The sequence below is a fragment of the Polypterus senegalus genome, chromosome 4 (genome assembly GCF_016835505.1).
Source record: "Polypterus senegalus isolate Bchr_013 chromosome 4, ASM1683550v1, whole genome shotgun sequence".
NCBI lineage: Eukaryota > Metazoa > Chordata > Cladistia > Polypteriformes > Polypteridae > Polypterus > Polypterus senegalus.
In genome coordinates this window covers 130,685,280-130,701,422 of record NC_053157.1, presented here as the reverse complement: position 1 = coordinate 130,701,422, position 16,143 = coordinate 130,685,280, and positions in this window count along the sequence as shown.

Genomic DNA, 16,143 nt, shown 5'->3' with positions numbered 1-16,143 from the left:
ATTCATATACTACCTTTCCCATCCTTAAAGAACTTCACAGAAATTAAAAATGAACAACAGACCATATACAACAAAGATAAAAAAAGATACATACAGGAAACACAAAACTTTGAATTAGAATAAGAGACAATAAACCAGAATAAAATGCAAAATACACAAAATGCTACAATAAAATACAATACAATACAATACAGTTTATTTTTGTATAGCACAAACAGGAAGTGCCGCAATGGGCTTTAACAAGCCCTGCCTCTTGACAGCCCCCGAGCCTTGACTCTCTAAAAAGACAAAGAAAAACTCCCAAAAAAATCTTGTAGGGAAAAATGGAAGAAACCTTAGGAAAGGCAGTTCAAAGAGATACCCCTTTCCAGGTAGGTTGGGCGTGCAGTGGGTGTCAAAAGATGGGGGTCAATACAATACAATACAATACACAGAACAGAACAAATCCTCAACACAATATAAAAATACAAATTTTGGAAATACGGAGCAGAATTTAACAGTAGATGATATCACATAAGAAGATCTGGATATTTTTAGAGTCCAGGAGACCTCATCCATCAAGCTGCCTCCCTGATTTAGCCATTCCACGGCTGAAACAGTGCTGGGCCAGTCAATCCGATGAAAGGACCCCTCTTTCCCATGATTCCTGTGATCCTCCATCAGGGATGACTTTACCATAGGCAGGCAAAACAACTTGGCAGGTGGGCCGTGGCACCAAGTGCCACATTTGAGTACCGAGAAGAGAAACAGAATAGGTGAAGGTTAGTATCCAATTATAACTATCATGTTACTTATGCTTTAGTGCCAATGACTGACAACAGAGATGCAGTATGTACAGTTAATCAGCAGCTCTAGTCAGGATATGCTAAACTGAAATAGTGAGTCTTCAGCTGGGATTTAAAACCTGAGACTGAAGGGGCATCTCTTATAGAACCAGGCAGACCATTCCACAGTTTAGGGGCCCTGTAACGAAAAGCTCAACCTCCCACTGTTATTTTATTAATCCTTGGAATCATAAGCAGACCGGCATCTTGAGATCTTAATGTGCGCTCAGGTTTGTAAGTCATGATAAGTTCGGACAAGTAAACCGGACCTTGGCCATTTAATGCTTTACATGTTAAAAGGAGGATTTTGAAATCTGCCCTAAACTTAACCGGGAGCTAGTATAAGGATTTAAGAACTGGAGCTATGTGTTCGTATTTTCTTGTTCTTGTAATAATTCTTGCAGCTGCATTTTGGATTAACTGGAGGCTGTATAGAGAACAGTTTGAACAGCCAGTGAACACAGCATTGCAGCAGTTAATCCTACTAGAGATAAATGCATTAATGAATGAATGAATTTCTCAGAATCCTGTTTATTTAGAAAGCACCTTAATTTCCTAACATTTTTAAGATGGAAGAAACATGTTTTGGACAACTTTGTAATATGCACTTTAAATGACATGCTAGAGTCAAAGAGAACTCCTAGATTGCGGGCTGATTCAGTACATGCATTTTTATAATATTATTTATATAATATTATATATTATTATTATATTATTTTATTAACACAGTGTTTTTTTTTGTATCAGTATACTGCTGCTGGATTATGTGAATTTCCCCTTGGGATTAATAAAGTATCTATCTATCTATCTATCTATCTATCTATCTATCTAAAATTAACTGAGCTAAATGATGACAGAATATTGTTGTGATCAGCGTCATTCCCTCCAAAAATTAACATCTCTGTTTTATCTGTATTTAAATACAAGTAGTTCTCATTCATCCACTCATTTAATTTGCTAACACAACTAATTAAAGACAACATCTGAGAAACTTCATTTGATTTAAATGAAAGGTATAACTGGGTGTCATCTGCATACGAGTGAAAATTAACATTATGTTTCCTAATGAGAGATCCCAGTGGAAGCATGTAAAGTGAAAACAGTAAAGGTCCCAGTACTGAGCCCTGCGGGACTCCATATTGAACTTCTGTGCATAATGATGGAGTACTGTCAGCACATTTCTGTACATATTGGAATCGATTTGATAAATAAGAACTAAACCAAGCGAGCATGGGGCCTGTAAGCCCAACATAATTTTCTAGCCTGTGCAGTAAAATGGAATGGTCAATGGTGTCAAATGCTGCACTTAAGTCCAACGAAATAATTACAGTAGAGTTTTCTTCATCAGAGGATATCAGAATGTCATTTACAACCCATGTTAGTACAGTTTCTGTACTATGACCAGTGCAAAAACCAGACTGGAATTTCTCAAATAAATTGTAATGCGTAAGGTGTGACCGAAACTGACTGGCGACTACTTTTTCTAGTATTTTAGAGAGAAACGGTAAATTTGAAATAGGCCTATAATTATTTAGTATGTGTGAGTCTAGGTCTGACTTTTTAAGTAATGGTTTAATGACTGACCATTTTAATGCTTCAGGTACTGTGCCATGCAATAATTAACTATTGATAATGTTTACAATAGGCGCTGCAAGAACACCCATTGCACTTTTTACTAGTTTTGTTGGCACTGGATCTAGGGAACAAGTAGTGGGCTTCATTTTAGAAATTAAAGTTAAGACTTTCTGCTCAGTTACAGGATTAAAATTATTAAAGTGCTGAATGCAATGTGAGACAGGGTCTGCTAAGCTAGTATTTGGTTTGTACTGTGATCCAGGGTTCTGGGATCTTATATTTTTAATTTTCTCATTGAAGAAGTTCCTAAAGTCTGTACTGCTAAAATCTGTTGGTATTTTGCACTGTTGATCTGAATTTCCATTTGTTAATTTAGCCACTGTACTAAACAGTACCCGAGGATTTTTATCATTGCTATCTATTAATGTAGAATAGTATTGTGAGCGAGCTTTAAAGAGTGCTTTTTTACAGTATAATTTATTAACACTCTCTGTCCCTGAAAACCCTGAATAAATTACTTAATTTGTGATTCAAATGCAAATCATCTTGAGTACCTGGACAGAGAGGGTAAATAATGGCAAGGATGTTTAGGTAATTTAAATATCTTCCTGAAACATTGACTTTTTGGTTGTTTTTAAGAAAAAGAATTGAGTCATTAATTATGCAGGTCATTCCAAAGTATGTGTATACAGCTGAATAGAGTACAAGTTAGTTTGGTGCATATCTAGTTTGCCAGAATTGGTGGATCTTAGTGGATGAACAAGTGTAGGGATGGATGAGGTTATTGATGTAGTGCAGTGCAAGGCCATTTAAAGCTTTACAGGTTGATTAACATAATTTTATATTTAATCATGTAGGTTGCAGGGAGCCAGTGAAGGTGGTGCTGGATGGGTGTGATGTACTCGCGGTTGCAGGTCTGTGTAAGGACTCTTACAGCAGAGTTCTGAACCAACTGGAGCAGTGTTAAAAGATTAGAAGGGGCACCTGCCAATAGGAGGCTACAGCAGTAGATGTTGTTGGATGTAATAAAAACATGGACAAGTTCCTCAGCATTGGAAAAGAAAAGGAATGAGCAAATATGGGATATGTGTTGGAGGTGGAAATAAAAAATTTTTGAAATGTGATTTGTTTCAGTAATGTAATCAAAATGAAATAAAAAATGACACAAAGATACCGAGCAGAAGAAGGTCTCATGATATCATCACCAAGAGTAATTGGAAATGGTGCTAACTTTCTTGAGATGCCCTTTAGTGTCAATTAGCCCAACTTCAGTTTTGTAGTAGTTTAATTTAAAAGAGTTATATTTCATCAAGTTATTGATTTTACTGAAGCAGGTTGTGATTTGAGAAAACTCTGAAGAATGTTCACTTTTAACATTGAAAAAGATCTGAGTGCCATCTACATAAAAATGGTAACCCAATTCAAAACTATGAATGATATGGCCAAGGGGGAAGTATATGGATGCAGAACAGCAGAGGGCTGAGAACAGAGACTTAAAGAACTCCTTGAGTGAGTGGTGCTGACCAGGCCCTGCTGTTTCCAAGACTAACAAACTCATCCCTATCAGTCAGATAGGACTTAAATCACTGGAGGGCAGTGCCAGAGATATGCAGAATGTTCTCCATTCTGGACAGTAGAATATCATTCATGACAGTGTCGAATACTGATATAAGGTCTACCAGAATTAATATGCTGGTTTGACCAAAGTTTGCTGCCATAAGTAAATAAACAGTTACCCCAGGCAGAGCAGGTCCACAGCTGTGCTGAGCTCTAAACCAGACTGAAAGGGTTCCATTGTTTTATTACAAGTTAAGTAACTGGAGAGTTGAGAGGCTACAACTCACTCAAGAAATTCAGACAGGAAATGTAAGTGAGAGATGGGCCAAAAATTGTTCAAATTGTCAACATCAAGATTGGATCTTTAGTAATGTTGGGGTTGCAGAAGTGATTTTTCAAAGTAGCTGGCACAGAGGTTGTGCCAGGGGGTGTATTTATTATTATCATAACAGGCAGGATGGGGTTCGGTAAACAAGTAGTACGCCTTATCTTACAGAGAAGGTCATTAATAAATTGAGAAGAAACTAGTTAAACTTAGAAATGGAAATGGATGGAGAGGGAAGGTTGAGAAAAAATGGAAAAGTACAGTAGAATGAACTTGTATTAGTTGAATTATTTAGATTTTTAATCTTATCTCAGCAAAAGTGAAGGAGTTTTTAAAAGTACAGTGGAAGAGGTGGTCAGGCCAAATTCAGACTGAAGTAGTTTATTAACCACAGAGAACAAAACTCTCGGGTTATCATGTTCACTCTGTATTATTCTGACATAGAATACATTCATAGCTGCGTTTGTAAGTGCATCTTCATAAGCCTTACCAGTAAAAATGTCAGCAGCTTTCATAGATCATAGTGCCAAATTATAACATGGAGCTGAACAGTGGAAGGAACAGTATTATATTGTATAGTATATTGTAGTGCTGGGTGGTATACTGATTCATACCAAAAAACGTTTTTTATTTTTGTTATGATATGGGTTTTTCTTATACCACAACACCGGTTTAAATAGCCTAAGCAACGTTTGGAACATGGCGCAGCGGGAAACTGTTTAAGTGGGGACATTTTTCACTGCTGCACTGCTAAACATTAGTGGAGGTATTGAACGGTGAAAATGGACAGAGAACATTCTGAAACTGAAGCTGTAGCAGACGATAAAGTTGAATATGATGACACAGAAGAACTTCTGCCGAAAAAAGGAGCCATGTCTGTTGTCTGGAGATACTTTTAAAAGGTTGGATGTGGACCATTATGTTCAAATGTGCGAATACTATTACTATACTACTGGATAATACTGTAAGCCAAGTTGTACTTGTTTTATTTTTTTTCAATACTGTGTAATGTACCTGGGTACTGTGTAATAGTGTGACGACATGTTGACTTTATTTTCGATATTTCTACTTCTCGCTGTTTATGTCGAGATTAAAGTCGACATGTTGACTTTATTCTCATAATTTGTCATTAAAGTAGAACATCGTAAACTAAACTTCATCTTAAAATGAATATTAAATTAACTAGATTTTCTCAAACCCCGTCAAGTTATGTAGCACATTAAATGCTTTGTGTTAAGTGTTCCTCAAGCCATGTTAATTACTACGTGCTTCTTAAACTGACTTCCTCTTGCACTAAGAGGAAGCGCAGGCAGCGATCACCACACAGAATACATTAATTTCATGATATTCCTGCTCCCTGAACACTAAGAATGCTAAGATAAATACTTGATATCATTTTCTTGATGAAATGCATTAAAGCATGTATTAATCATGTGGGGGCACGGTGGCAGGAAGGTTGCACTGCTGCCTTAGTAACCGGTATAATTTTGGAAAATACCGTGATATAGAATTTTGGCCATACAGCCCAGCACTACATTGTTTTGTGCATTTTTCTGGTTTTCGAGTTTTTCTTGCTCAGTTTTATGATTTTTGATTCTGAATTAGGCTTTGGTTTTTTGGATTGACTGCAATATTATCCAATAAATAAGCTCTTGGCCAATGAATGAGGGGAGGCTGGTCTTCTATGCAAATGCATGATTGCATTTGAACACATTCCATTTTCAATTATTAAGTTGTTTAATATATATATTAATATATTAGTAAAAATACATGTGTTTGAGACATTGTGAGAAAACCACTAGATGAGGTGACGTATCCATTATGCAACACGAATAATGTAAGATTTTTCATTGTCATTTTTGATATTGTTTATTGTTGTCCAGTGTTAGTCTCCATAGATGCACATTCATTCACAGACTGTGATGTCTTTGTTCTGGGTTGAAACATGAAATAACATTTTTTTCTTGGCCATTACCACAACTATATGGTGTAACATATGAAAAAATATCATTATTACTTTAAATAGCTGCCATAACATCACACATTGATGACCAATTACTATTTAATAGGCCCTAGTGCAAAAAAAATAAATTAGACTCTTCCGCATAATCAAATTAAATACAAACTATAAAACAAGACTATACATAAAATGGCAATGGACATAATTAAGCTTTAAGAATTTTTGGGAATTATAACACCATTGACCTTTATTTCTGATTTCAAGCATGTTAATATTAAAGCCTTGCAAAACAACAACCATGTAGTCACTGTGGGTTCCCCATTCCCATGGACTCCACACACACTGCCTACAGTTATGTTACTATCACATTTCTCTTGCATGTCATGTAGCATATTACTTACGTGCATAACAGCCCATAATGTAATAAGTATAAGTCACAAAATGGCAGCATCAGTAACCTGACCAATTTCAACTGAAAAACAATAAAAATAACATCAAATACTATAATTACTTCCTAAATCCTGTCACACACTCATGCATGCTTACCCAGACAGCAAACATGCAGCCATGCAACGGGTGATACCTCAGCACCACACTAGTTCACAGCAAACATCAAACAAGAAAAGTTCTAGGTTTTACAGATTACCAGTCCTATACCCCAAAAGGAAGTCAAAGCCCTTGGACGAGGGTTAAATACAATCTCTCCTGCATTCTCAAACTATGCAGTTTGGAAGGAATGGTGTGCTTCTAAATGTGCACAGTGAAGGAATTGGTCTGCTGTGTTAACAGGTACAGTTGCATCTCGGATTTGTGTTATGCAGTGTGTCACAAAATTACATGGACAGCCTCTTTAGCAACTATGAGAATATAGATATTCCCCAAATTCATGACTTGAGGATCATTCAACAAAGACCTTTGACCTTCTCCAGCCATTGCCCAAGTCAAGCATGACTAGACCGTCCCTAGACACCTGCAACACTTTAGCAGCAGACATTTCTACAACTGTTGCATAAATGGTGACTCTTGCAAGATGCAAGAATATTGTGCATTGTTTAAACAGGACAACAGTCAAACCCCATGAGAATATTTTCAGTGTGGGAGAACCAAAAGAAAATAAGGAAACTGAGACGCTTTCACTCCCTGCTCATATTAAAACTATTGAAAAAAAATAGGCTAAATTAAACATTTGGCAAGGATACAATTGGACAAATCCAGAACCTCTGATGGGTACAGCAGAGTCACCACACAGCAATAAGTTATTTCAGCTTTGTCATGTCTTAATGAAACCCACATAGGGTCTCAAAGTCAAAAGGGAGTTATCAGAATTTCCATTTCAAAAGCATTGCTTATGGTAATAAAAGAAAACTACATTTCTCCTCTTCTCCAAGCTCAGCCAGCACTACCTCTTCTAATAAATAAGCTTTTTTCCCAACAACAAGAACTTTGATTTCAGGAACCAATGAGCTAAGGCCTTGACCGGAAGCAAAGTTGAAATAAGGATTGCCAGAAGCTGTTAACCAGAAGGCGTGTTGTCCCTAAGACTGTAACATCAAAACCATTAACAATGTCAAGAGTGGAATGCTGTGAGCTCTGTATCTTAAGGCATAAAATAGTAAGACTGAAGTTGCTTGAGGAATGAATCCATAATGTAGGATGCTGTGCCAAACACTGTAGAGGGATATGAAGCTGAACATCTGTGATGTAGCACAAAGTGCCTTTTGGGAGGCAGCCCCTAGTGCACTGCATCCTAGCAACAAAGTACAAAATGCTGATACTACAAAATAGGCATTTTAAAAAATAACAAAATTATATTAACTTGTAATTAAATCATTAATGTAAAGCGCACATGTATGAACATTCTCTGACAGGTGAAGCCTCCTGTTGTGGTGTGAAATTTTACATACAAGTTGATAAATATTTTGTATGTCTTTATTTGTAACTTAGGCAAAGCAATGTAATATTAATGTTACATTAGTGAGAAACATTCATGTTTACCCCCATTAAGTCAGGATAGTGAATTTTATAACAGGGTTGGGGGAAGTGCCTCAAACAAGTTTGGCAAATGTTTCTCTGCAGGGCTTGCTCAATCAACCCCTACATGAAAGCCAGACTGCCTAGATGGCAAGCTTCACCTTAACACATGGTTTTGGGGGCAGGTGTGAAGGTATTCTCTGCCCCATTGGTCTGAAGTATGGCTGTTTGGAATTTGCTTGTATCAGAATCCTTTAAGTACTATGACGTCCTATTGGATGTAGGGTGTGGACAGAGAATCTATAAATTTGCTTGCTTTACCACTCTCTCTCTCTCTCTCAACAGCTGATAAAAGAGCATCTCACACCATGAACTGAAAAGGACAAATGTGATAAGCCAACTTCAGAGGATGTAATTAATGCAAGTAAAGAGGCAGCCGATTGGCTTGTCACGGACATTTGGAAAAAAAAAATGTGAAAAAAATTCATTTTTTGTTTACCTATTTTAGCACCCCTATGCAGATTAACACGGCAGCAGTACAAAGTTTTAGCGGCGGTTTGAGTGCCGGGATGTTCGAAGGGCTGCCTGGAGGCCTACAGGTGCTCCGAGAGCAAGCTGTGGGGCTCAATTTTGCCCACACGAAGACACGCGTCTGAGGCCGTTTTTTGAGCGTGCTCACGGTTTCTGACTGCCAAGTGCAGAGGCGCACTTCTGTAACCGTTGAAGGAGAAAGGGTGAAAGTAGTATATTTAACATCAGTAGACAGGTCTGAAGGATTGAAAGCTTAGTTTTAAAGTAGCCGGCAAAAAAAGTGATTCACGTGTGTGGCAAAGTATAGGAGTAAACGTGGGAGAAAGTAAAGTGTACTTACTTAACAGAGGCTGAATGGTAAGCCCACAGGTCAACAAGATAGACGGGTACATGCGGGTGGGAGAAAGAGCATTTATATAGGCTGGACTGTACTTGATCAGGTGCTAAGGAATGGTGCACATCCAGACGTGTATGAATATTGGAAGTCCGCTGGAAATGTAAAGGCAGATTGGATGGTCAAAAGGGCTTGAGATATAAAACCAGGGTCCAAACACCGAGGTCATCTTTTGACCAGTTTTGCAAGCTGTAGTGTAGGTCTGTGCTGCTGATTTATTTAATTGAGTAGTGGAGAGACATACTGTGCTTTGTGTATATAGTACGGTGTCGTATGTACAGTAGATATCGTGAGTGAAAATGTCTCAGCTAAATACACTGAGAGTATTTGGAAATTTTTTTGTGCTGAATTCAACCTAGAAAAAAAAGAAACTTTTGCTTTCTTTTAAATTAATCTGCAAAAAACAGATTGCACCTCTTTTAGTCTGTACATAAACAGTAAATCATCTTATTGAAATGCGGAAGAAATAAATGGGGCGATTAATGCAGAATGTGCTCATACATAGAAAGCAGTTTAAAATTACAGGCCTTTATTTAGTTCTTTCTGTGTGATGCCACATAATGATTCACGGATAACAAATGTATGGTTATGTTTATTTTTCTTTTTTTTTTTCATAAGATAACATTATGTTACAGCTCATGCAATGTATTTTCTTCAGCATAGAAGACTTATTAAGGCTTGTCTGTTTTGGTTTTCATGCAGCAATATCTGTTTTCCTTCATACTGTATGTACTAAAAAACAAACTCATCATAATTGTGAAAAAGACAACTAAACAAACCTTTATATAACACTTTTAAAAAAAAAAAAAAAGACTGCAAAGTTTTTCATTACAAGAAACTCTCATGGGTTGTCCTTGTGGCACTGTTACCAGAGTTAAGTGAATCCTGTAGTTTTTAATTATGAGCATTTTATTACAGCACACCTTATGTTATCACCTCTTTTAAATTAAATTGGAATATTCACCGGATGCTAATTAGTCCTACACACTTTTCCCATATTCAATTAATACAGTATTACTTTTTGTTTTAGGGAGAAATCATATCACACATGTTTATCCTGCCTTCCCAGTAAATATTGTCATTTAGTGTAAAAATAATTCATCCTGTCTTCTCTGCATCTCAGTTCTGTTCACCTATTTGCCTTTATGACTGTTTTAGCATTTAAACATGCCATATAGAAACATAACCAAAGAAGTGCACTTACACTGTTATTTAACAGGTATATATTGTAATGGCATCCTTTTCAGGGCTAGCTTTCAAATTGCTCCCTATTCTACCATGATAGGCTATAACTACCATAACTCAGAACTGGATTAATCTTAATTAAACGATAGATTTATGGATAAACCTACAAATTACCAAAAGTGCTTCCTGTCCAAATTTTCAGCAGACCTTATGTCTTGTATGTTTCCTCAAATTAATGACAAAAATAAATGTAACTATATTGAACATATTTTTAAAGTGATAAATAAAAAGATTTTGGAGAGATTTGTTTTCTTACAATTCATCTTGTCAGATTTGTGGCATGGAGATGAAGAGGCCAACACTGCTGTCTCACGATTTCACCAAGTCTAGTTTCATTCTGTGCCCAGATAAATTGGACAAGCCAGTGTTTGCTGTGTAGGTGTAGGTGTGTGCGACTTTTCTCTGGGTACTCTGGTAGCCTAAAGACAGTTGAAGTAGGAAAGAGGTTTCTATCTATTCTGTATATCAGCACTGAGCATATTCAATAGTCATTGTGGTATAAGGTCAAAAGTTCACTTTCACTCAAAATGATTTAGTGTCCACTAAGGTTGCATGGTAGACTGGTGCTGAGAAAATGCACAAAAATCTGATTTTTATAATGGCATGGCACCAGCATTTAGTTAATTTCGATACCAGAAATAAATGGTAGTTTTCAAGCACCTCACACTTACTTGTTTATTAGTGCCATCAGAACTCCAAGGAGACCCCTTAACACTCTTTAATGTCATATACCTATTGCATCTAGCTATGAATCACCAAAGGGAATCCCTGGTCTTTGAATATATATATATATATATATATATATATATATATATATATATATATATATATATATATATTTACTGTATAATAAATGTGCTGGAGACTCCAAGATAATAATTAATAATTAAAACCTTAGAACAGTCTAGAGAAGAACAAGTAATTTCACTGTTTGCATGGAAAAAATTAAGCAAGACTTGCATGAATGGTCAACCCTTCATCTCACTCTAGCTGGAAGAATTAACATTGTTTAAAGTGAATATTCTTCCTAAGCTCCATTTTTATTTCAAAACATTCCAATATACATCAGTAAATCATTTTTTAAGCAATTAAATTCAACGATAACCTCATCTTCTTTTTTTTTTATTAATTTTATTGCAATCCATACAAATCAATCAAGTTTTTACAAAAAGAAAAATGAAGTTAAGGACAAATCGATCCCCACCCCTGAGAGAGAGAGCAAGGCAGAAATTTAAGGCTTGTAAACATACCTACATTAATAAATTCTCTTTGCTTTATGAGCTTGTTTTAAAATATTACTGATTAGATCCTGCCATGTTTTGAAAAAAGTCTGTACAGATCCTCTAACTGAGTATTTGATTTTTTTCCAATTTCAAGTAGTATAACACATCAGTTTCCCACTGACTTAAAAGAGGAGAGTTTGGGTTCTTCCAGTTTATCAGAATGAGTCTGCGTGCCAAAAGTGTAGTGAATGTTTGTTGTTGTTTGTCTTTCTCCACTTTAAACCCATCTGGAAGAACCCGCACAGCATTTTCTGGGTCCGATATATACAGTACCATATCATCTGCATATAATGAAATCTTCTGTTCAAGTCCTTCTCTGCTAATCCCCTTTATCTGATCAGTATTTCAACAATGTATTGCCAGTGGTTCAATGGCAATTGCAAACAGTAGCAGTGACAAGGGGCATCCTTGTCTAGTACCAAGTTCTAGTTTAAAGTAGTGTGAGCAAATGTTTTTGAAGCAAACTGAAGGTTTTTGGGTTAGTATACAGTAATTTGATCCATGCACAAATGTTCTGGCCAAACCCAAACTTCTCCAATGTAGTAAAAAAGGTATTTCCATTCAATCATGTCAAATGCTTTTTCTGCGTCCAATGATAATAATATTTCTGGGGTGTTTCATTTAGTTGGTGAGTATATTACATTAAACAGGCATCGAAGATTTGAAGATAAGTGTCCGCCCCTAATAAATCCAGCTTGGTCTTGTGATATTACCGAAGGTAGCACTTTCTCCATCCTTCTAGCTATGATTTTAGAGAGTATTTTAATGTCATTATTCAGAAGTGAAATTGGTCTGTATGATGCACATTGTAATAAGTCCTTATTTTGTTTTGGAAAAACGGTGATTAGTGCTTGGAGAAAAGTTTGAGGAAGAGATTGGTTATCTCCGGCTTCTGTAAATGTTGCTAATAGGAGGGGAGCTAGCTGAGCGGAGAATTTCTTGTAAAATTCTGCAGGGTAGCCATCAGGGCCTTCTGCTTTCCTCACTTGGAATGACTTTATAGCATCTAGTAATTCTGATAACGCCAGAGGTTTATCAAGTTCCTCCGCACTAAAAGTGTCTATTTGTGGTATCTGTAATGTATCCAGAAATGCATTAGATTGTGTATTGTCTTCTTTAAACTCAGTAGTATATAGGGATTTATAGTAGTCTCTGAAAGTTTGCATTATATTTTTGTGGTCGACGATTTTATCCCCGTTCACGTTGGTGATTACTGAGATTGCGTTGCGCACTTCTTGCTTGTGAATTTGTTGAGCTAAAAGCTTATTAGCTTTCTCTCCATGTTCATAGTAATGATGTCTGGATTTATAAATTAGTTGTTCAGTTTCTTTAGTTGTCAAGAGGTTTAGTTCTGAATGTAGAGCCTGCCTTTTCCTATGTAGAGTCTCGCTTGGTAGTCTGGCATGTTCTTCATCTATTCTAGTAATTTCGCTTTTTATCTCTGCTACTTTCTTGGCTTCTAATTTATTTCTGTGGGAAAGATATGAGATAATCTGTCCTCTTAAGAAGGCCTTAAGAGTTTCCCAGAGTATTCCTGCAGAGATCTCTGAGGATGTATTTGTCTCTAGAATTTGATTTATTTGGATATAAATTCTGTACAATTCTCGTCTGCTAATAGAAGCGGGTTGAGACGCCATCTGCAGGGTGAGTGTATGGGGCTTAGTAATTTTAGCTCCAAGATCATAGGTGCATGGTCAGAAATAACAATAGCATCGTATTTGCAAGATTTAATCATAGGCAAGAAGTTATTGTCTATAAAGAAGTAATCAATCCTTGAGTAGCAATGATGTACTGGTGAGTAGAAAGAATATGTTCTTGAATTTGGGTTTAAAAACCTCCAGGGGTCTGATAAGTTGTGATCAGTTATAAACTTTGTAATTATCTTTGCGGTGTTAGATGCCATTCCCCCTGTGGAAGAAGTCCTATCTAAGAGTGGATTTAGAACACAATTAAAGTCCCCAGCCATTATAACTTTATGAGTGTTCAGATTGGGAATGGATGCAAATAAATTTTGTATAAATTCCTTATCATCAACATTAGGTGCATAAACATTTATCAAGATCATTTTACAGTTAGATAAGTCTCCCATGACCATTACATATCTCCCTTCAGGATCCAATACTACATCTGATGCTACAAATGGTACTGTTCTATGTATGAGAATTCCCACACCTCTAGTTTTCTTTGTAAAACTAGAATGGAACATTTGGCCAGTCCATTCTTTTTGCAGCCAGAACTGATCTTTGCTTAGTAAGTGTGTCTCCTGTAAAAATACTATTTTAGCGTTTAGACTTGTTAGGCCTTTAACATTCCAGCTCATGAAGTTAACTGTCCCATCATGGAAACATTGATTCTGAGCTGTTGATGTCATTTTATAGTCTTATCTGGAAGTGAGACAGCTTCGGCCTTAATTTCCTATTTCCCCTAGAGTTATTGCCATGCAGCTTATTATTACGTTGGTGGTTATAATTATAAAAATTAAAAGGATAGATTAGGTATAGATCATGCCTGCTCTCTTTCTCTCCCCCCCTTAATTTTGCCTCCCAACGTGAGGCTAGAACCCACTTCACACAGTCCCGGTCCTCTGACATACCCAGAGACAGAGCACGTCCAAAGCAAAACAAGCCCCCACGCAGCGGCATTTTAGGGTTAAAAAATAGAGATATCTATTACCAATATGGTCTAAAAAAAAAAATTGTGCACTTAAAATATATATAATCTTCAGCAATCTTAGGGCATTAAAATAATACACCCGGATAATGAACCCGGGGAATGGTGTTAGAAATTTGTCCAGAATAAGCATAATAAGCCTTAATACAATAATAGCAATAACAATAAACCAAGGGTATGATGTTGAACAGTCTTGTTTAGGGTAGAGAGAAAATAATTAGCTAATAAAAAAAAAAAAAAAGAAAACGTAATTAATTCCTTTTCTGCTTCTTCCTTGCTAGCGAAGACATAGAATTGGCCCTGCAATTCCACTTTCAGTTTGGCCGGATACAAGAGGCTGTATTTGACGTTGGCTTGCCGTAACCGCTGTTTAATGTTGTTGTAAAGGTTGCGCGTTTAGTAGCTGTTGCTGGAGAGAAGTCAGGGAAGATACGAATGTGGTTATTTTCATATATAATCTCTTGCTTGTTTCTGAGGAGTGCCATCACCTCTAGCTTAAATGATAATCTTTCAAAGTGAATAATAAAAGATCTAGGTCTAACGGTATTTGATCCGCGTACGTGGTATGCCACTGCTATCTCAGAATCTGCTTTAAAGTCCTCCCCGATTATTTTAGAAAAAAGTTCAGTTGCGAATTTCACAGGGTTTGGACTTTCTTGATTCTCAGGCAGACCTTCAATTCTGACATTATTCCTTCTGCTTCCATTTTCCAAAGCAGCCAGTCCGTCTCCGAGTTTTTTGCATTCGGAGCTGACATTTACTGCTTTTTCTTCGGCACTGGCAGCAAAATTTTCGGCTATTTCAATCCGAGTCGTGAATGTCTTCTTGAGATCCTCCAGTTCATCAGTAAGCGTGCTCTGTTTAGCTCTAGTTGCAGCTCCTGTCGCAGCCTTTCATTTGCCTGTTGCAGTTCCAGCCGCTGCGTTTCGTTTGCCTGTTTCAGCTCCTGTCGCAGCCTTTCATTTGCCTGTTGCAACTCCTGTCTCAACTCTTGTCTCAGTTTTTCATTTGCCTTTACCCTGCCTTCTCGCTTTTTTTTTATATCTTGCATGAGCTCAGCGAACATCAGCTTCAGTTCAGATATTTCAATTGTGCTTTCTTGTACCGTAGGTGAAGCGGCAGGCTCTACTGTAGCCGGTGTCCCCGCTATTCCTGGCTCGCATGGAGTAATTGAAGCCACGGACTGCAAGGCCTTTTCCAGTTTCAGGTGATCTTCTCCGATTAGCGAGCTATCCAGATCTGCACTCACGATCGTACATTCGCTCCCCTTTTCGATCTCAGCCGGTGACGATGTAGCGGACTGTGGTCCCGAAGAGTCTGTACTTTCACTCATCTGATCCAGGTCTGTCTCTGAAAGGCCGTATCTTGAGCTAGGACTTGCTGATCTTAGCTTGGGTGCAGCTTTAGTTTTCGATTCTTTTGGACCCCCTTCTTGTTGGCCATGTTTATATATGCTTACATATACTGTAGCAGTGCCCCTCAGGTTGAATAAATACAGGATATCTCAGGATAATAAGCAGATAATATGAAAAATAACACCACTGCTAGTGGAGCTCCACTTCAGACGTTCATCTCTCGCAACGGACGTGACCAAACTCTCAAGGGCCCTTGAGAAACAATAACCTTATTTATTTCGAACTCAAAACATCCACGTATCCAAAAAGCGACCCTACCAAAGGCAGAAGGTGGCATGGCTCTACCTAACTTCCAGTTTTATTACTGTACAGCAAACATACAAGCTATAAAAACCTGGACACAAATAGATTAACATACACAGGCCTGGTCCGCAATAGAACTAAAATCCTGCA